The sequence below is a fragment of the Saccopteryx leptura genome, chromosome 3 (assembly GCF_036850995.1).
Source record: "Saccopteryx leptura isolate mSacLep1 chromosome 3, mSacLep1_pri_phased_curated, whole genome shotgun sequence".
NCBI lineage: Eukaryota > Metazoa > Chordata > Mammalia > Chiroptera > Emballonuridae > Saccopteryx > Saccopteryx leptura.
The window spans coordinates 199,872,026-199,895,249 of NC_089505.1; positions in this window are offsets into that span (position 1 = coordinate 199,872,026).

Genomic DNA, 23,224 nt, shown 5'->3' on the forward strand with positions numbered 1-23,224 from the left:
TACAATTTAATGGTATTGTGTATAGTCACAATATTGTCCAATCATCACCTCTTTCCAATTTCCAAATATTTTTATCCTCCCAAAGGGAGACCCCAGTACCCATTTAGCTGTCACTGTGCACTCACCACATCACCCCAACCCCAACAACCACTGATCGCTTTCTATTTCTATGGATTTACCTACTCTGGACATTCCATATGAATGGAAACATACAATATGGAATCTTTTGCTCAATAAGATTTTAATACATGTGACTTAGAAAGTCTTTATTATAGCAAAACTCTGTTATGAATACCATTGGCATGTGTAGCTAGGTTTAACCTGTGTCTTTCAGGTGCATACCACTTGAAAATGCCAATTAAATTTATATGAAGAACTTTCTTCCAAGTTCCCACTGGCATTTTACCAGAATCTTTTTCGTGTGCAATGGCCAGTCCTTCAAGCCTTCATCTTCCCCCAGGTCCCCACCAAGTGCCTTTCATTCCAGCCCCCACCTCCCACCCCAACCCAGTTCAACAGTTCTCTCCCACCTCCTCCCTGATGATTGCTGAGATGAAAGTGATAAAGACCAAAGCTGAAGGGCACTGATGAAAGTTCATAGAATCATGTAAGCAATGGAAAATGTGTTTAAGAACTTGTTCCCCAAGTTTCAGAATCTATTTGAAGCTTAAAAGAGTTAGTTTAAGAGGAAAAGAAAAAGAAGTTCTATGTTATGTAGTATATTGCATGCACACAGAACTTGTTAACCTGGTGAAAACATAAATAGCTTTAGGGTTTAGACAAATATACAGACAATAAATCAATAACAGGCCATTGTGAGGAAGCTGGGGAGAAGAGTTAACATCCTCGGGCAATTACCATCTTCTCACACTAATGCCCCCTCAGTGGGGCAGCACTGGGCTGACTGGCCAGGGGTGAGCCCAATGGTGGCATGTTAACTGCAGTCTCCTCAATGGATCTACTAGACTGTCTCTTCCTCAGAGATCTCCCTGGAATTGTAGTCAGCTACAGATATTCAGAGGCTAGTTTTACCAGCTATAAATGAACTTGCCCTGGGATCAGGGATTAATATATTTCTGACTTTTGGCTATTTCAGAATTTGGACGTGAGAGGGTGACAGAGAGAAAGAAAAGCATGGTAACCACTAAATTACTTCCCTTGTTACCAGCAATGGATTCTAATTTTATCTTGGAAGAGGCAAAAGTAAAGTTTGGGGATTACTTTAGGTTTTTAAAAGCCCCAGAAATGAATAGTGAACATTTAAAAATTAGCTGAATGGTTTCAAAACTTTCTATTTGATTAAATCCCTATTGCAGAAATAACACTTCCATTTTCATGCTTTGGCTTTAGTTTGTGTCTTGACTTTTAGATTTTGTAGTAATTTCTAATTTGTGGGGGAATGGCAGTATTAGCTTGAGCCTCTTCTACATAATTCAACCTACTGTAAGATCCCAGTGCAACTGTCTGAAACTGATTTGGCCCCAAAATATTGCATTTTTAAGTACAAAAATTTAATGAGTGACATTATTTTCATAATAATATGAAAAATGTTTTTTGCATATATTTTTGTTGTTGTTAAATTTATTGAGATGAAATTGGTTCACAAAACCATACACATTTCATGTGCGCAACTCAACAGAGTATCTGCACACGACATCCTGCACCATCACCCCAAACAAAGTCTACTTCCGTCTGCATTTATCTCCCTTCGCCCACCTCCACCTACTCACATATTCCTTCTGGCTAGCACCACGCTGTTATCTGTGTCTATGTGTTTTATATATGTATACATTTTTTTGCTTAATCCCTTTACCTTCTTTTACTGGACTAATGGTAACAGATATGGGTTAAACTGGGACATGACAAAGTTCCTCTGCAACAATTAAGTGAACAATAACCAAATATTGCTTACTTTTGCCAGTGAAAGTAGCTGCCTAGATAGATGGGCTGAAGAGAACTAAAACCAATATGGGGAGATTTCTTTTCAAAAGCCTCTGAGATAGGACATTGGAAAACTCACTAGAGTTTTGATACCTTACATTAAGGGTGTGCTTTTTCTTTTTAATCTGGTGAAATGTAGGGTAAAAGTGAAAATGACACCAAAGTTTCAGGCATGTTGCAGAGATTATTAATCTGGGAACAAAAGGCATCTGGCCAGTTAAAATAATAATTTTGAACAAGGACTGCAACTTTCCCGGCAATGGCTACAGCCCAATTAGACCTTTCCAACTGGAGTTGTAGTTTGTTCTTCCAGATTATGCGGTTTGGCAAAATACAGAACAAGTAAACTTTCTTCAATGGGGAAAATATACTCAAAAGAAAATAATGCCCTAGAGTAGCCTGCCCTTAGCCAGTATTTATGAATGGAGAAGGTGCATTTGCTTGTTAAAGAAGTCACGTGAAGCTCTAGGGGTGGATGTCACTTGAGAAGAATCAATGAATCAGAAGACAAATGTTTTTGATCCATGTAATTTCCAGTAGGAAATACCTAATCAACTGTCACGTATTTATTTAGGATCTACATCCCATCTAGCCCTGCACTCAATGGTTAGGTCTGCAGGCATGTACCTCATTGGGGACCCTTACATCACTCATCATCACTGCCACCAGCAGCAGCAGCGCGGCCCCCATGTAACAAAATACGTGTCAGGTGCTTTGAATTTGTTATTTTGTTGAATGTTGCCAAATCCCCTGCAAATGAAATATTATTTTTTCCATTTACAAGTAGGAAAATTCATGTTCAAAGAAGAAACTTGCCCTAAGTCTTTTATCAGTGGCAGAGTCAAAAGAGAAAAGCCCAGGTGAGACATGCTGAATGTCTGTGCACACGTGTGTAAGCACATGTGTTTACATGAAGCATGAAATGAATTGTTGAACTCTAGGGCAATTACAGGGATTTCTGGGCCATTTGTTTTACTCGTCTTCCCAAACTAGAATAAAGACCAAGGTGACTGGTCATCAGCATTTTCCATTTACATCACATTGTTCAATTAACAGAAATTCAAATCGGGTGGTCAGGATCTTCATGGCTCAAATGGCCAACACAACAACTATTTTCCTTAAAATTAAAATGAAAGCTCTACATTTTTAATATCTGTAAATCTTATTTGAGTTTACCAAGTTTTCTAAAATCTATTTTAAATTTTGTTAGTTTTAGTTCTGCATTATTTTGAGGATGTTTGAGTCCAAAGCAAAACTTAAATTTCCTTTTTCCACAAAACAGCTTCGAAGCTTTCTCTAACTATTTTGAACCATATTGTCAGTATGTGTGTGGGAGAGAGGCTGTAGGCTTCTGGGGTCCTTATAACCTAAGGCAGTGGTAGTCAACCTGGTCCCTACCATCCACTAGTGGGCATTCCAGCTTTCATGGTGGGCGGTAGCGGAGCAACCAAAGTATAAATAAAAAGATAGATTTAACTATAGTAAGTTGTTTTATAAAGATTTATTCTGCCAAACTTAGCAAAAATCCGACATAAAGTACTTGGTAAGTAATTATTTCTATATGCTTTAACTTGCTGTAACTCTGCTTTATAAATCTTATAAAGTAAAGTTACTTTCCTACTTTATAAATCACCATTACTGTGGAACCAGTGGGTGGTTAGAAAATTTTACTACTAACAGAGATACAAAAGTGGGCGGTAGGTATAAAAAGGTTGACCACCCCAGGCCTAAGGCTTAGTTTAAGACAGCCTTTCCCACCCTTTTAATACTAAGATCTTCTCAACACTAAGCTTTTCCCCACACCCTTGACTGTTGCATGATGTGGGTGGTGCACTCTTATGAGGAATCCCATTTATGCCTCAGATAAGTGGCTTTGTATCAGAGACTTCCTTATTTGTACATTGGCTTAAAGGCTTTAATTTCTATATGTATTAAGACACTTGTTTTGGTATCTGTTAACATTGGTTATGCCAATTTTCTGTTTATTCTGTAGTTTTCCTATCTGCCTCTGTATTAGAATTTGGGAAATCAGACGAGTGCAAATCTCAGCACATGAGCTAAATTTAAAAAATAAAAAAGGGGCATATGTGAAAGCCAGGCTATCCACCTTTACATATTTGAAGAGTAGAGGCCAGCAATTTTGTAGAGTTTGCTTTGGGGTTTCCTGATGGGTCCTTAGGACTAGACCCATGTTATACATGTTTGGCACTAGCATCACTCTTGACTAAGGTGTTGTCTGACTTGCTTTTGACAGATAATTGTCATTTTTCCCCTTTGTAATTTGATATTTGAGGATGTGTGGATTCATTTGAATTTATATAGTTAACTATTTTTTCTTCACTCAATTTCAATGAGACCTTCAGCACTGTTGTGTTTTAAGGATCACCAATGAGTTGTATCTTGACAATACACACTTTTTAGTGTTTATTATACTTGAACTATCTACCTGGCAGTACAATTTGGCACTGCCTCCTTCTTGAACAATATTTTAACTTGGTTTCTGAGACTCCCTTCTCTCTTGGTTCTCCTTCCTTCCTTCCTTCCTTCCTTCCTTCCTTCCTTCCTTCCTTCCTTCCTTCTTCCTTCCTTCCTTCCTTCCTTCCTTCCTTCCTTCCTTCCTTCCTTCCTTCCTTCCTTCCTTCCTTCCTTCCTTCCCCCTTCTTTTTTTCTTTGAGAGAGCCAGGAACATGGAGCTGTTCCTATATGTGCCCTGACTGGGGAATTGAACTGGCAACCTCCATGCTCCAGAATGACTGGAGCTATCCAGCCAGGACTTAATTTTTGTTGATTTTTTAGAAAGACAGAGAGAGGAGAATGGAGAGGAGAGGGAGACAGAAACATCCATTTGTAGATTCACTCAGTTGTGCAATCACTGGTTGCTTCCATGTGTGCCCTGACCAGGAATTGAACCCACAACACCTTGTTGTTTCAGGAAAATGCTCTTAACCAACTGAGCTAACCAGAGAGGGCCATATAATAATATTTAATGTGTGCATATATTAATGGCAAATGACAAACATTTTGTTCTTCCAAAAGCACTTCCAAAGAAGCACATCTAAAATCATTTAGTTTTTATCTTGGGTAAATTTATTTAAAGAACCTACATTTTTCAGAGGGATATAATTTATATACCATTAAGTCCACCCCTTTAAAGGAAATAATTCAGTGGTTTTTAGTATATTCAAACAGTTGTGCAACCATCACATTTCACTATCCCAAAAACAAACAATCAAACAAACAAAAACACCCCTTAACAATCATTCCTTATTCCTCTTCTGGGTCTTAACCTTTGGCAACCAATAATCTGCTTTATATCTTTATAGGTTTGCCTATTCTGAACATTTTGTTTATATGAAATCCTCCAATATGTGGCCTTTTGTGTCTGGCTTTATTCACATAGTATATTGTTTTCAAGTTTCATCTGTGGTGTAGATGTATCAGTAATTAATTCCTTTTTATGGTTACATGCTATCTTATTGCATAAATGTATATATATATATCCAATTTTGTTTATATGTTTATCAGTTTTTGAACATTTAGTTTGTTTCTAGTTTCTGATTATTAAGAATAAAACTGCTATGAATACTCATATATAACTTTTTATGTGGAATATGTTTTAAATTTTCTCATATGTGTACCTAGGAATAAAACTGGTTGCTTTATATGCTAACTATGTTTAACTTTATGAAGAATTTCCAAACTGTTTCCTACAGCAGCTGTACCACCATACATTCCCACCAGTAATGTATGCAGTTCTAATTTTTCCACATCTTCCCTAATACTTCTTATTGGGTTTTAAAATTTTCCTTATCAATTATAGCCATCCTGGTGGGTGTGAAATGATAGCTCATTGATTTGCATTTCCTAAATGACTAATGGATATTAAGCACCTTTAAATGTGCTTATTGACCACTGTACAATTTCTTTAGAGAAATGTCTATGCAGGTCATTTGCCCATTTTTATAATGGGTTCTTTATTTTTTTGCTGTTGAAATTTAGAGTTCTCTATATATTCTGGATATTAGACCTTTCTGTGATATATGATGTACAAATATTTTCTCCTATTCTGAGCATCGTTATTTCACTCTCTTGATAGTGTCCTTTAAAACACAAAAGTTTTTTTAATATTAATAAAATACATTTACTTAGGTTTTCTTTTGTTGTTTATACTTTTAGTATCATGTCTAAGAATCCATTGCCTAATCCCAGGTCAAAAAGATATATAGCTGTGTTTTCTTCTCAGAATTTTATAGTTCATTCTTACATTTTGCATGGTGTAGGGTAGGGTTCCAACTTTGTTTTTCTATTTCTAAAATGAAATGTCTAGGCAGACTAGCAGAGGAATTATGAGCTCATGCTCTTGAGTCCAACTAACTAGGTTTTTAAATTTCTCTTCTTTAGTTGCTAGTAGTGTGCTCTTAAGAAAATTTCCTAACTTCTCTATGCCTTCCCTTTCTCATCTGTAAAGAGGGATAGAGTAGTAACTACCTCATTAATGTGCATTAAAATTCAAATCATGGAACTGTCATAAGAATTGAGCCTGTGATTTAAAGGGCTGATGCCTAGTAAGCATTGATTACTAATCATCATCATCCCCAGTTCCTTACATTTGAACTTCCATGAACTCTCTATAGATTTAGAACTACTCATCATCTCCTCTTGGTTTATGTCTTCGGTGGTAGCCTAGTTTTACCCCAGAGTCTTACCAAGACAAGACTTAACAGATAGAATTTAATATATTTAGAATGTTCTGGGAGGGTGGATGTGGAATGAATTTATAATTGTTGCTCACCACAAAACACAGAAAAATATTTGGGAAAAGGCATTTTCAATCTCTTGTAGAACTTCACACAAGAATCTAAGGCCTGGCAAATGTATTAATTTGCTGAGGCTGCCATAACTAAGGACCACAAACTGGGTGGCTGCCAGTTTAGTTACACGTCTTTAACAATAGAAATTAATGTTTTCACTGTTTCAGAGACTAAAAGTTTGTCTTCAGTTTCTCCATTTAATTTTTTTGTTTACTCTGCCAGTGTAGACTCCAGTTAGCATCATTTTGATCACAAAGAAAATTACCATATTTCCCCATGTATAAGATGCTCCCATGTATAAGACACACCTTAATTTTGGGGCCCAAAATTTGAAAAAGAATGTATTATATAAAGTTATTGAACTCAAGTTTTATCTATCATAAAATTCATACAACTCCTCATCAAATGCAAGTAAAAAAAATCTACAACCACCATATAAGACACACTCAGTTTTTAGACCCCAAATTTTTTAGAAAATGGTGTGTCTTATACATGGGGAAATACGGTAGACACAAAAGCCTAATTTTTACTAATGTGCAACAAACTTAAAATGTTACCTGTCTGTCCAATAATGAATTTCTTACCCAGGTGGGACCACTGAACTACAGGGTGAGGCAAAAGTAGGTTTACAGTTGTTCATATGGAAAATAAAACAATAATTAATAAAGGATAATACAAGAATAAAGTCTGTTTTGTGACTCACAACTATAAAGCTCCTTGTGCCCCACCCTGTACAAACTATTTGTATTTGACTCCATGTAGGAGGAAGCCCAATCCTGTTCATAAAAAGAAAGCCAGCCCTGATTTGCCTTTCAACACTCTTTGGCAGGATGCTTTACAGGGGGTTCCTCTGTTACCAGCTGTCCAGCTCTGTGCACAGCTCGGCCTCATGCTCCAGGGTCTGGGATAGCACTGAGGCCCCGTTTCTGCTGGGCTCCTTCCATGGAGGTGGGTCCCAATAGGAACCAGAAGTTACTTCTTCCTGGGGGTATTACATGTTTGATGCAGAGGTGAAAACCATAATTAACTTGAAAACTGATGTATTTGTTGTAAAAATTCAGACATTTATAACAAGCCAATGGAAAAAAAAAAGCTTTGGAGAGGGACACATTCCATGCAGGCAGCTAACTGTCTTTGTAGCGAGTAAGTCCCACTGAAACGGAAAGTCCTTAAATTGGGTAGTTTGTGAAAAATATGTACCAGGAAACCTTCAGTTCACACAATGAGAAGCTTACAGGTAATTTAGAATTACTTGCCTTCTAATGTGAACACAGGATTCTTTGAAAGGCAAGGGTTAGTGTTTCATAGGAGTCAGCTTCAACTAATTAATACATGGTCACTAACTTCAAGTAGGGGAGCTATTGAGGGGGTAAAAAGGGACATCTTAGGGAGACTTCTGTCAAATGGGTAATTCAAAAAAGTCATTCCTTTTGAGCTTGGAGTCATTAACTTCTATAGTAACCAACTGTGAGAGTTATGTTTGAGCTTGTCTTGAAAATTACTTTAAAAAGAAACACACATAAATTGACTGCTAGTCTATTTACATTCCTTAAACAGGAAGCTGCATATACATGCTTTTAGATCTGTTTGGAATACTACCGGTGCTCTCCAGTAATCTTATAGAAGAGTGTGTCTGCGTTAGAATCAGCACCTGCTACAGTGTGGGGCGGGCTGAAAAGTTGTTGCAGACCCTAATGTAACTCATTTCTGTTTTTGTTTTTTTAGTTCAGGAAAAGTAATATTCAAATCCTTGTTCTTATAAACTCAATTGTTTGAACAGATTAGCTCAAAGGAAACTCTTTTAGGGCAAGTTCATTATCCAGTACCTTGTGCAAAATGTGGCAGCTCATCAAAGCTTAATTACTTCTCTCTGTTCTTATTCATGTTGATGAATATGAGGAAGGGAGAGGGAATTCCAACTATCATAGCACTGGAGGGGTATATTAGTTTCCCAGGGCTGCTGTAACAAAGTACTACAATCTAGGTAGCTCACACAGCAGAAAGGTGTTGTCTTACAGTCCTGGAGCCTGGGGAGTCCATAATCAAGGTGCCAGCAGGGTTGGTTCCTTCTAAGGGCTGTGAGGTAAGGATCTGTTCCAAGACTCTCTCCTTGGCTTATGGATGGCCATCTTCACCTTCTGTTCTCCCTCTATGAGTATCTCTGTATCCAGATTTCCTCTTTCATAAGGACACCAGTCAAATTGGATTAGGAAACACCATAATAAACTCATTTTAACTGGATTACCTTTGTTCTGACACTGTCTCCAAATAAGGTCATATTCTAAACTATTGGGTATTAGGACTTCAACATATGAATTTTGGGGGAAAAGATTCAACCCTCAATGAAGTGGAGGTGCAGCTTTTAGTGAAAACCCATTAAGAGCCACTCACTGCTGTGAAGGCATTGATCCTTGGTGGCCTGATAATTACATTCAGTACAATAACACGTGCTTTTAGTGTCTAACGAACAAACCTAGAAGCAGTCAGGCTAAGTTTACTGTGCTCTATTAACTAATGCACAAAAGTGGCCAGTACCTTTTGGAAAGATTTTTACCAAAAGATATAACAAGTGAAAAGGTTCCATATTTGAAGGATCATCATTTTATTTATCACAGGCATAACTTATATATGAGTTCCTAATTCACTTAAGTTTTTATTCATTTTTATCCAGAGGATGCCTAGAATAATGTGTCTTAAGCATTGAGTAATCAAAGGCAATTTTAATGTGACACTTTGTTAAGATGGCACATTTTGGCAACTGATCATCTGCCTCTGAGAATTTGGGTTACTTTGGACATATCATTTAACTTCTCTGTGTTTCTGTTTCCTCAGTAATGCTTGCCTCATAGAGTTGGAGTCAAATGAGATAATGTGGGTAAGCTCGTAGTCTCAGGCCTGGCACATAATAGGTGCTCAATCCATGGTAGTTTATTACTGTATTTCGTATTGTTATATACCAAGATTTGTGGATTAGGGCCATGTGTGCAGCATCTACAGGCTGAGAGCAGGTAGAGAGGGCCACTGGTCATGAAGGAGAGCTTTTTGAGTCAAAAGGAAGCATTAGAAGCAGGGTGATGCTGAGGAGCAGGAAATCATAAAAGGATATGATACGACCCCAACTCCCAACACCCTCCACCTCTCTGTAGACAGCAAAAGTCACAGTCTCATTGATATGACTGGATTTCCTGTGGAAGTTGGCATGAAATGGAGCTTGGCACAAATCTGGAATAGAGAACAGGGTAGATACAAAATGTCAAACAGGGGCAGAGGAAACTGTGAGTAATTAAGATCTGAAACTCACCAGAGTATTAGGCCCTTTAGTTATGTACAAATAAATGAACGAATGAGTGAGTGAAGCCCATGTAAGATATAATTTATCGATTGATATAAAATCAGAAAACTCTCTTCAGTCAATCTTGTTGCTTTCAACATTGTTCAGTATAATGCACCCCTTACTTAATCACCATTGTCTCCTCCTAAAGCCTTTTCTCTTGGTCTTGCTTTGGTTCTCTTGGTTGGTCAGTCATTGGTTTTTCATTCATAGAATTAATATCTCTGTGCAACTTTCTCCCACACAGTATATAGCTCTATACCTACTGCCTTCTCTGTATTTCTGGCTACTTTTATCCGTTTGTAGCCCAACCGAGGAGACATTAATTTATTGGAGCAGTCCACCCTGATCATCAGACAATTCAAAATTACTCAGAATCTTACTCTAAGCCATTTTCCCTGCCTCATTTACCACCATTCCTTACAACATACCTTCTAATCAGGGCAGAAAAGTGACTTCCTCTCTGCCTGACTTCCTATTTTCCATGTTGTTTTGTCTCCCGGGAAAAATTATATTATCTCCATGTCTTCACCCTTTCATACCCACTTCCCACCCAATGTACACACAGGAAACGGGAGTTTCTAAGTTCAGCTCAGAAAAGACCATTTCTACCCTCCCAAGAAGAAACAATCCCTCCAGCTCTCCATGCTACTTTCTTCAGATGCCATCATGCACCTTACCTGGCAGTATTTTCAGTTGTTTTCTTAACTATTTGCATGGTGAATCTGTGTCTCTCCTCTCCCCAGAGTCTTGCTCACTGCCCAACATAGATGGGAAATCAGTACAGGTTATAATGAGGGATAAATGATTGAATGGGAGTGTATCATAATTTGGAAAATTCAAAACATCAGATAATCCAAAAATCATCTATATGTGACTTTGGAATGTATTTTATACACACATTCAGAGAACATCAAACACAAAACTTCAAACATAGCATTGAAGCCAGCCTGTGCAGATCCCAGTTGGGTGGGGTGTCCTAGAAAAAGGGTGGGAACCCTAACAGGAAGGGAGGAAGCTCTCACTGGCCAGCTCTTCTTCCCCAGCCTCCGTGGCTTATCTAGAAATCAGAGAGACTCCAACTGGCTAAGAGCTCAAGGACTGGATAATTAATAAATGATTATAATGACTTTGGAAATCAAAGTGCTATGTAAATGCTAAATTTGAATAATGTAAAAATAATCATCTTTTATTATCTTCTTTAAAGATGTAAATGGCATACTCTTTCATCTCCAGTAGGTTCAATAAGCAGCGGTAAGTGTAACAGGGAGGTGCTTTAAATGATGGTTCAAACCCATTCAGCGTTCTGAATGCAATTATAGTTCCTAATTCTGACCACCAGCCCTGAAAACAAGTTATAGTCGCTAATAACAGGGAGCAGTAATTAGAATGTTTTTAGGGAATTACTTGGAAACAAAATTGTCATCAAAGACCATTCCAATATAGCTGTAAACAGCTTAAATAACAAAATAATGCAGTGGCCTATGCCCCAAGTGACAAGAAGAAGATGTATTCAGGCCCCAAATCACTGTCTTCCAAGTGATTACGAACATTGTTTCTAACCTCAGTGTTTCTGGGTCATTCTAAATGTGGTGGAGAGCCAAGTGCCCTTGAACATTCTGCTGTTTAGTAAGTCTTATCCTAGTTGACCGGTATATTCTGGATAAGTCTCCCTTTCCCCCGTCCTTTGCATTTTTGTTATCTTTGGCATTCATATTTGAAAAACACGCACCTCACTTGGAACAAATTCACTAAAGCAAACAACCTTAAAACTTTCCAAACAGCCCAACTGCTTCGATCTGCAGCCAGCCCACATCCTGTGCAACCATCTCCCAGGGCTAAGGGTGCTCATAGAGATCCTGGTGGGAGTTTCTTGTTAGCTATTATAGAAACTGACATACATGTTTCTCAATTTGAATCCCCCACAGACTCCACAGACCGGTGCAGGTCTGCAATAGGCAAGTTGGGGGTGGAGTGTGGAGGGAAGAAAGGCATGGATGGAGAAAACTATGGAAAGGAGACAAAAGGACACATTACAAGCTGTGAGGCTGAAAATGTTCTCTTAGTGCTTCATCAATACAGAGGAAAATGAGGGAAATTTCAAGAGAGGTTGCTTCAATAAATCGCTACTTTTTTCCCCCCATTTGTTGCTTATAAAGGAGGGGTGTGCAATTCCTTGCAGGTGTGTGTGTGTGTGTGTGTGTGTATGTGTGTGTGTGTAGTGTGTGTGTGTGTTTTAAGGCAAAACAGCACCAAAAATATATTTTGAAAAGAAAAACATACTAAGTGTAATTCTTTCTAAAATGTGTATTCCATATGCTTCTTCAACTAGACAGGATCCAAAGTAAGGTAAGTATCATGCTATTAAGTGCTCCAATGTAATTGTTAGAGCCAGCAGCCACATGGGATGCTGAAATATAGTTATACTTGGCACCCAATATTAAATCATTTTCAAAATGTTTTGGTCCACTTTGGGGTGGTTTTCTGTACCTCTGGACTGGACTGTCAGGCTGGCAGATGTCACTTTTTGCAACCCTATCCACTTTTTAATTTCCTGCTTCTCATGTGCTATGGCCTAAAAGTTCTAGCTTGTTAGAATTGTGGCAAAAATGTGCCTAACTGGCTTTTAGTAGGAGCTATGAGTAAAGTGCACAGGTGTGACATATATTTTGTTTGCTAGAATTCTTTTACTTTTTACCTTTACCTGTTTATTGACCACATTCCAGAGACTTGAGCTAACTATATGAGAGGAATACCACTAAAATGAATTAAAGGTAAATTTATAGCATAGAATTTAGGCACCGGATAGTTACATAAGATGTTCAGATTACATAATTTTATTTCAGTTCTTTGGCTTTTAATTTCATATTTTCCAAATGATACAATATGTTAAAATGATATTTATTTTAATTTATTTATTTTATAAAGTTTCCATTAACAGAATGAATATAATTTTATTATAGAGAATTTTTATACAGAGAAAAAAGAACAACGGTATCCTAACACTGCCACACTTTGTGCTTGGTATACTTCTTTTGCTATTTTTCCTATATATACTTTTGCAAGCATAGTTATACTGCCAAATTCTACACAAGTCTATATTCTGTTTGTAAAATAATATTTTCCTCATTGCTGTATATCTGTATGGTCATCCCTTTCACGACTACAGAATATTCCTCTGAATATCTGCTAATCATTTGCTTATTTTGTTATATTGGAACTTTAGATTAGTTTCAAATTTTTACTATTACAATAAACCTGCAATGAACATCTGCTTGAATGTAGCTTTTGTTTGCTTCATTGACAGTCTTGGGATTATAGCCTTAGGAGTCCCAGAAGTGGAATGACATAGAAAAGGCTGGGGCAATTTAGAACCAAGACCCAAGACTTAGAAAAGGAAAATTATGTATGGTATTGGTAGCCATAGAGAGAAACTGGGAACAACTGCCGCACTGGTTGGCATGACTTGTAGAGATGAGAGATAGTGGGTTCGGGAAATGTCTCAGCTTTGCTGCTGTCTTGTCAAGTACAGGTACTACTGCACAATGATAACTAGGGCTTTGCAATGCTATAAATCAGGGACTGTGAAAAGTGTACGTGCATCATCGTTGGACTCTGGTGGGTCTGTGGGGGGTCTGTATCATGGTGGCAGGACACCTGCGTTCAGGTTCATTTTTGGGAGGGAGAAGGGAAAAGAACTAGCCTGAGAGAATCCTTTGAAAAATGTCCATCCATTGGCCTCAAGGCCAATGAACGATTACCTTACACATTTGTATTTACTAGAGGTCATAGGAATTTACTGGGATAACTGTGGCAAGTAATAGAAGATCCGTATCAAAACCTACACAGAATCGGGTTAATTATTTCTCTTGGCACAAGTTTATAAATAATAACATTAGTGATACTTAATTTAAGAAATAAAAGGAACCAAGTCCCAAATATTTTCTATATTCTTAACATGTATTAACTCATATATTCCCTTACATAAACTTTATGACATGTCCCCTCCTTGAGATGAGGCAATTGAAGCATGAAGAGTATAATAATATGCTAAAAAGCTGCACAAATTTTAGGGGTAGCCAAGAGGTGGAATATTCAGTATTTAAACCCAAGTTATCCTGCTTCAGATCCTACTCTTTTAACTATTACAGTAGGGCAATTCTCAGGTAGTTAATTTAGTGGTTCCATAACTTTAGAAAGAATGGAAAACACTCATTCAACCATGCCAACTGATTAATTTTATTCATGTGCATTCTGATTGGTTGGTGCTTATAGGGCAGTGGTCCCCAACCCCCTGGCCATGGACTGGTACTGGTCTGTGGGTCATTTGGTACCGGTCTGCAGAGAAAGAATAAATAACATATTATTTTTGTTTTATTTATATTTAAGTCTGAACGATGTTTTATTTTTAAAAATGACCAGATTCCCTCTGTTACATCCGTCTAAGACTCACTCTTGATGCTTGTCTCAGTCACGTGATACATTTATCCATCCCACCCTAAAGGCCGGTCCGTGAAAATATTTTCTGACATTAAACCAGTCTGTGGCCCAAAAAAGGTTGGGGACCACTGCTATAGGGTACTTGTTTTAAACAATTGGTATACCACTCCTGGACCTAGGTAATTTCATACTTTCAACTTTGCCATCTTCATCACATTAACAGCTCTTCCTTCCTGGTGAGGGGAGCTCATTACTTTGAAGGATCACATGCAGGTTTGATGCTGTTCAGCAGAGAAGTTAGATATTTTCTTTCTCCCTCTCTCCCTTAGAACTTTTTGTTACTTAACTTATTAATAAGTATAATGTACACACACAAATCTTAAATGTTTAACTTGATATATTTTTGTCATAACATCCAGTTAATCACCACACAGATCCAGATACAGTCATCCCTCACCATATCGCAGTTCATTTTTCGTGGTCTCACTGTATTGCGGATTTTAAAATTGTATCTATCTCATTTTGTATTGAGGATTTTTCACTATATCACAGGATTTTGCGGTTCATGGGTATTTTTATATATTTATTATCTTAATTATTTAGAAAGTGTTTAAGAGCATAGGAAGTGTTTATAAGAGTGTGGGAAAGGTTAATAACAGTGTGGGAAAGGTTTATAAGAGTGTGGGGAGGGTTTATAATGCCTTAAATATATATATAAATAATAAAATAAATATAAGGTTGCTACTTTGCAGATTTTTGCCTACCACGGGGGGAGTTCTGGAACCCGACCCCCACAATAGACAAGGGACCACTGTATAGAACATTATGGTACCTCACACCCCCTCTAAGATTCCTACAGTTCTTCTGATGAAATCTTCCACTGTTATTTTCTTAAACACATTAATCAGAGTTACTTTTACTTCCTTGTGTGATAACCCAGGTATTTTTTTTTTTTGTATTTTTCTGAAGTTGGAAACAGGGAGGCAGTCAGACAGACTCCTGCATGTGCCCGACTGGGATCCACCCAGCATGCCCACCAGGGGGCGATGCTCTGCCCATCTGGGCATTGCTCTGTTGCAACCAGGGCCATTCTAGCACCTGAGGCAGAGGCCACAGAGCCATCCTCAGCGCCCGGGCCAACTTTGCTCCAATGGAGCCTTGGCTGCAGGAGGGGAAGAGAGAGACAGAGAGGAAGGAAAGGGGGAGGGGTGGAGAAGCAGATGGGCACTCTTCCTGTGTGCCCTGGCCGGGAATCGAACCCAGGACTCCTGCACGCCAGGCCGACACTACCACTGAGCCAACCGGCCAGGGCCAACCCAGGTATCTTGATTACCCTTAGGTCTGTGTATATTGCCTGTTTCTTCTTTTGGTTTTTGTCATTTGATGCCATTTGTTCATATACTGGTAAATTTTTTTATTGAATATCAGACATTGTGTACAAAATATTATAAGGCTCTGGCTGATGATATTTTCATCCAAAGAGGATTTAATTCTGTTCTGGACAGCAGATGGAATATTTCCAGATCAAGTTGATCTGGTTGAGGGTGGATTTTAGGGTTTGTTAGGCTTGACCTTTCTATGATTTTGTTCTTATTAATATGGTAGAGTCCTCTGGGGTCTCAACTGTACGAAGGCCCTTCAGTCTTCTTGGGTCCCAAACTTTAACCTCTACCTGCTCATCCTCTGAGAATTGCAAACCCCAACTTTTCCCCACCCAGTGAGATGGCCCATGTCCCCAGCTGTCCTTTTTGCTCCACCTATACTCCCTCACACCTTTAATGAGTAGAGGTGGGGCAAATGCAGGATGTCTTTCAATGTGTCTCCTATCTCTCTAGGATTTTGACCACTCAAGTCCTGTCTACCTTGGATGTTCTTTTATGCCTTTCAACAGTCGGTTTAAGTATTTTATTTAGCCTTTGTAAGGGGGGGGAAAGTCTGTATCTATCCAGAATGCCCCAAGAGAATTGTTTAAAAGACAATTGACAGGCATTGCTTAAAAGAGCCAATAACATAATTTATATCAACTTGAGTACATGGGGAGATGTACAGCTGAGCCAAATTGAAACTGTGTCAGAAAAAAATGAGGGGGGGGGGCTGGAATTCCAGACTATTTATTTATAATGGTCGTTTTCCTTACAAGGACTGTCACATGCTTGGATTGTATGGGGTTCTCTACAAACTTATTCTTCTCCAGAAAGACTCACCTTCTGATGTAGGATCTTCTTTTCTGCCTGAATTCCATTATTTTATAATCTCTTCTGGACCCAGTTTCTGACTTCATTTTATCCCCAATCTAAAATGTGTCTAAAATCTACAGATGTGAGGCTCCATTGTGAATCATTTGATTTAAAATGCAATTTTCTTATGTATAAATAAAATAAAATCGAAAGTTGTATTAACATGAATTATAAAACATGGAATGATAGTTTTCTTTTTCATATTAGTAACTGTAAAAGGTATTAAAATTTTCCTTTGGAAGTTTATAATACAGGACTCTATGTAAATTATTTACAGATGGTTATGTTTATATTCTTTTTTTTTAAACACTTGGTCATTTTTGGGTGTTTGGAAAATTATAGAAATGCACAAAGAAGAAAACAAAATTAGCCACAACCTCACCATTCTGAGATATACCTTGTTAACTTTTCAGAGAATATTCATCTAATATTTTTTCCTGTGTGTGTGTGTATGTGTGTGCATAAGCACAAAGTAGTTTTAACATGGTGGGCACTGCACACATTTTCAAGACAAAAGTTTTGTTTTAATATTCATTGATTCTTTTTTCTTTATAATGCAGGGAATGACTCTTAATATTTCATTTTAATGGAAGCCTTGTGAAACTGATAACTCCTTGATAAATGTTTTAACAATGTTTTTCTCCATTTAAATCATATGACCACATGTTCGGTGTTTTGAAGAAAAAATAAAAATAAATTTTGAGTCAGGTCACAGTGAAAACAAGCAAGGAATTGAGGAGTCATTTGTTGAGTTTCACACTGTCATGCTTACCACTTCACAGCAAACCTTTGAAAAGATTAAATTGTAACGTTTCCAGACAGAGGATCCAGAGCTTTAAACCCTCCTCCTGTTTTATTTCACTGACGTTTGAAGAATGTTGGTGGTCTTGTAAGAGAAGTGAATTGAGAGAGTAAGTGGCCAACATCAGGGAATAACCTAAGCAGAGAAAAACATGATTTCTTTACTTGTACCAGGAAATATAGCTGCTCAGCCAAGGTAAGTCTTTTCTTGTGCCAAACCATTTATTGGGGTATAAAAAAATATTAAAACTTTTTTTTTATTTCTTTCCTTAAAAATTACATTTTCTGTATATATCACATATCAATACAGTAATATATATTTTATAAATATATGTTTATTGTGGTTAACTAAAATTTCAAGTCTATTTACACAAAAATATAACATGTTTTTTAAACAATATTTTTTAAAACTATTTTATCATTGGAGGACATAATCAAAACATTTGGAGATCACTGCTTACCTTCCCTCAAAATAATTTCTTTACTGGAGTGTTGCAAGTGATTTTAAGTGGTGGAGAATCATATCCTCACTGGAAAATGCACTTTTTAAAATTACTTTTTATAGATGTCTTTTTGGCAACTAGGCTAATTACTGAATAAAGTCTGGCTAAGGGATAAGACCTTCCCCAAGGCCTTCCTTGTGTTGATGGAGAGAGTGCATTCATTCATTCAGCATCCACTGAGAGCCGCAGTGCGGAGAGCGTCGTTCTGAGCACAGCGAGGGAACAGGCGAGATTAGCACATGGTCTGGATGAGAATCTGTGATCCAAGTACAAGTGAAGGGGTATCTTAATTCAGGCTGGGGCCACAGGAAGCGGGTTTCTGAGTGGAGGAGGTTTCCATAGGCAAGGCAATGTTGGGTCACCCTGGTAAGGAACCAAACAGAATCATGAACTATTTGGTCTGTTGGAGAAAAAAATAAAAATTCAAAGAGGCAAGATGTCAGGGTACTCAGAGTGATAAAAAGAGCTGGAGATTGGACTGGAACAGAGATCACAAGGTTCTAGGATAACGTGTGAAAGAGTGAGCAACATCCTGTCAGAGAATTATTAGCACCCACACTTTTATGCACAAAGAAACTGAGACTCAGAGAAGGTCAGTCATAATGTGGGTGTAGCACAGAGACGGCCTATAAGCCAATGATCTCATTTTTAATTTACAACTCCTAGAAATATAAACCAAAAATGGCATATAAAATGCTTTTCTGCATTATTGGTTGTCATGTGAGTTTAATAGAGGTGAGTTGAAACACCTAGTAAGAATTAACACTTGTATTATGGGATCTTTTAAATATGTGTGGCTGAAAACTTGCTATAGTGCTCACATCTTCGGTCATTAAAGTGTTAATGACCGAGACTGAGATCTGTGTACCTCCAGGTCCCCAGTGTCTAAATAGTGCCTGGACCATAGCAGGAGCCCAGTAAATACAAAGGAAATAAAATCTGTCCTATTTTCCCTCTCGAGTAAAGAAGTCCAAGGAAGCTGACTAGAGAACATGCACATGAATACATTGAAATGAATTTATGTCCCTTAACTATGGATTTGGAATTTTATTTATGAAAACCAGGTTCTTTTTTTATTATTAATTTTAATGGGGTGACATTGATAAATCAGGGTGCATATGTTCAGAGAAAACATCTCTAGGTTATTTTGACATTTGCTTATGCTGCATTCCCATCACCCAAAGTCCAATTGTCTTCTGTCACCTTCTAACTGAAAGCCAGGTTCTTGAAATTTCCAGTTGAGAGCTCCCTAGTTGTAGAACTAGACAGAGCACGGCGGTGGGAAGGACACAGGATCTGCGAGCGAGACAGAGTCAGGTAAAATCTTAGTTCGATGCTTTATTTAACCATAGATAAGACTTTATTTAACCTTGAATAATTTCTGTAACTTTCAGTTTTGTCATCTGTGACATCGGAATATTAACACTAGTTTGCAGGATTGTTGGAAGGATTAGAGATGTAAGCTATGTGTCAACTCTGTGTCACACAGGAGGCACTCAATAAATTGTTGTATTACTGTTATTTCCCATTTTAATATTTTAAAAACTCTGTTATACTTCCTGAAAAATAGTCATTTTGTTGGATGGAATTCTGAGCTGGGGCAATCCATGAATATGTTCTATAACCATATAATTTTTTCAACGTTGGTACATTAAAATTAAACACAGATTAATTCTGTAGGTATGGCTAATTACAGCTCAATTGTTTCTTATCTGTGAAAATATCACCATTTATTTAATAACTGATGTCAAAATAGGGTTAAAAGCAACCTAAAGAATAGTTATGGAATTGAGTTTAAATAAATCTGTTTATATTCTAATTCTCTCTACTTTTTGATAAAATAGACAGTTTTATTAGAAAAAAATCAATGTGAACTTTTTTTGCCTACACATTTTCTCCACCTTCACTATACAGACCCTTTCCATAGCCATGACTTACCTTATGTTCTTAACAGATAATCATGAGTTTTAAGCATAATAGTTGATGCATTTTTCATTCTGTGGGGAATTGATTTGATGGAAACAATAGATTTGGAGTTTCAACTTGGGGCAATGTGGAGAATTTACAGAAAAAACAGGTAATTCGGCAAAGTAAACAATATCTTTAGAGAGCTTATTCCCCTCCAGAAAAGACTAGCAAAGTCATTGTTTTACTATGTATCTTATTTTGTTAGAGACATAAATCTCAGTTATAAATTAGTTGAGGACTCTGCTCTGCAACTTCATCAAGCACATGCTTGTGAGCTTTCGAGTTTCTATACACTCGGAGTAGCCTAGCTACTCATTCCCCTTTCTCTCAGGAATTTCTCATTAGCGGCTTGAGACATGTAACTTAACAGGGTTCATGATCCCCATTCGGTTTTTCCTCTAAGCAGGTCTCCTAAGACTATTAATTTGCTCATTCTGTTTCAATAGAGACTTTAACACCTAAAATATCAAATTATTACCCAAATAATTTTTGTCGAATAATTTATTAGCGAAGTCTTCATGTTCGAGACCCCCTTCACCTGAGTTCACCTGAGATGAGTCCTCACTTCTTCTCAGTTACCCTGCTGAAATTAGCACGCTGAAAATTCTGTGTGCAAATCTCAACCTGCAGGCAAACACTACCTTTTAACCTTCAACTCCCCCTTCAGAAAAGACAAGTTTCATCCTGCTTGGTAGTAGATATTAATTAAGTACTAACAGCCCAATCTTTTTTGCCTTTGTATCAGCAACACAATTTCCTCCAAATTGTTTATTTTCCTAGTCAAAGGGGAATTTTTTAAAAGTAGAAATAGTAATGGGCTTTTACTTTGTAACAAGAGTCTTTATAGGACCATCCTTAAAGGTTGCTGAGCCTTGGCCAGTCTTCATGGATAAAAGCAGAGAAGGACAACTCTGGGGTCCCCATAGACCTCTTTACTATATCTTCCTGCTGCAGTGGAACTGGCAACCATAGGTTAAGGCAGGGGTCTCAAACTCAACTCAGCATGTGGGCCGCAGAGCAAGATCACAGCCGTTCGGCGGGCCGCACTAGGTCTACAAAAGGCAACTGTTACGCAACACTTTTCTCACTGCAGTTGAAAACAGTCTGCGGGCCACACAAAATTTTTCGGCGGGCCGCATGTGGTCCGCGGGCCGCGAGTTTGAGACCCCTGGGTTAAGGTGTGGGCCCTGCAGAACTACATAAGAACCCTGATTCGAGCCCAGAGAATGCATGTGTCTACATAGCTCACTCCATGGCCCTCTTTATGTTTTCACTCAAATGCCACCTCCTTTAAGTGAGGCCTTCTCTGACTACCCTTTCTAAAATTACACTCCTCCCACCCTCCTTCTCTGCTTTATTTTTATGCTTAGCATTCATTACTAGCTAATGTACTATGTAGTTTGAAAACAAATGCAATTACGTTTGGATCTTTCATCTTTATTGTTCATCCCAGTATCTCTGGCACCTAGAATAGCACAGATACGTACATATCAGGTGCTCAATGAAAATTTGTTAAATAAGTGAATGCATGAAGAACAGACTGAGGGCCGGCCTGGGGCCATTTACTGCCAATTCAGACTGCCTTTAGCCAAGGACACCCAGCTCCTCCTTTCCCAAGGGCCACGTAGTTCTCAGTAATGGCACCTCTACAGATTCTGGTAATGCCACTGAAAGCCGGAAGTCTGCTGGATCGTCTCCTCACTGGACATTAACTTGGCTGGGGTGCAATAGGTATTTCTTGTTTTTTTGCCTGCATAAGCTGAATATCTCAAGCCTCACTCTTCTATAGATACAAATGAGATTATATTTACATTGAAATACAAATCATAGGCGATCTTAGCTTCCACCCCCTTCTACCTGTCATTGCAGGACCTCTACACATCTCCCATAATTTATTTCTGTTTATATTCCTCCATTTCAATGTTGCCAAAGCCCCTGCCCACCATCTCTGCTGCCAATGCCCTCTTGAGAAAGGTCCCACCCGGCCCCGCCTGAACCACCTGGGAGTCTTATCTTCTCAGCAGCACAGCTTCTCTGTGGGCCCTGGGGAGTGAGGGAAGGAGGGCAAGCAGCTCTGTTTCTGCTTGAGACCTGAGCGATCACAGTTGCTTCTGAGCCTGGGTCTATGTGTGGTTCTAATTTTATGGTTTATGGGCAAACCTTCAGCCTGCTGGGAAGTCGAGAACTTGGAACTTCTCTTCTTCTTCATCTTCTACTTCTCCTTCTAGATGCTCATGCAAATGACACTCTTTAACTCATATACCCAACTTTGATGTCCCTGTGCAAACAGACACAAAGAATGCAGCATCTGGAGTTGTCAACATGGGCCAGGAGCTTCCAGTCTCTGACCTTACAGGATACCTTGTAACTCATCCTCATTCTATTCAGAGGGCCCCTTAGTGTGCCAGCCCACTGTCTGTTTCTGGCTCTTAAATTCAATTGTGGAGAATCAGGCGGCAATTCTAAATCTGCCCTGCTAGGAACACAATCCCAGTTCTCTCAAGTGTTCCTGGGACAATCTGTTGCATACTTCTGTGCACAACCCACTTATTTCTTTTTTTCTTTTTTCTTTTTCTTTTTTTTTTTTTTGTATTTTTCTGAAGTGAGAAGTGGGGGAAGGCAGACAGACTCCCGCATGCGCCCGACCGGGATCCACCCGGCATGCTCACCAGGGGGCAATGCTCTGCCCATCTGGGGCATTGCTCCGTCGTAACCAGAGCCATTCTAGCAACTGGGGTGGAGGCCATGGAGCCATCCTCAGCACCCAGGCCAACTCTACTCACTTGGAGCCCTGGCTGCAAGAGGGGAAGAGAGAGATAGAGAGAAAGGAGAGGGGGAAGGGTGGAGAAGCAGATGGGCACTTCTCCTGTGTGCCCTGACCGGGAATCGAAACCAGGACTTCCACACACCGGGCCGATGCTCTACCGCTGAGCCAATCAGCCAGGGCCTTATTTCTTTCTTTATATATAAGTTCATTGAATAAAGCACAAACCAGGACAACCCTAATGGATTTAGGGCTACTGGCCTCTTTGAAAATGAGGGTTCTTACATATCACAATGAAGAGTTTCCTGGTAGAAAAAATCCTCAAGTCATTCTCCCATGGACTCATTCTTTACTTATAATATCCAAAAGCCCTGATAATAGCCTTCCCTGAATTTGGTCCCCTTCCCTTCACACACACACTCGGTCAG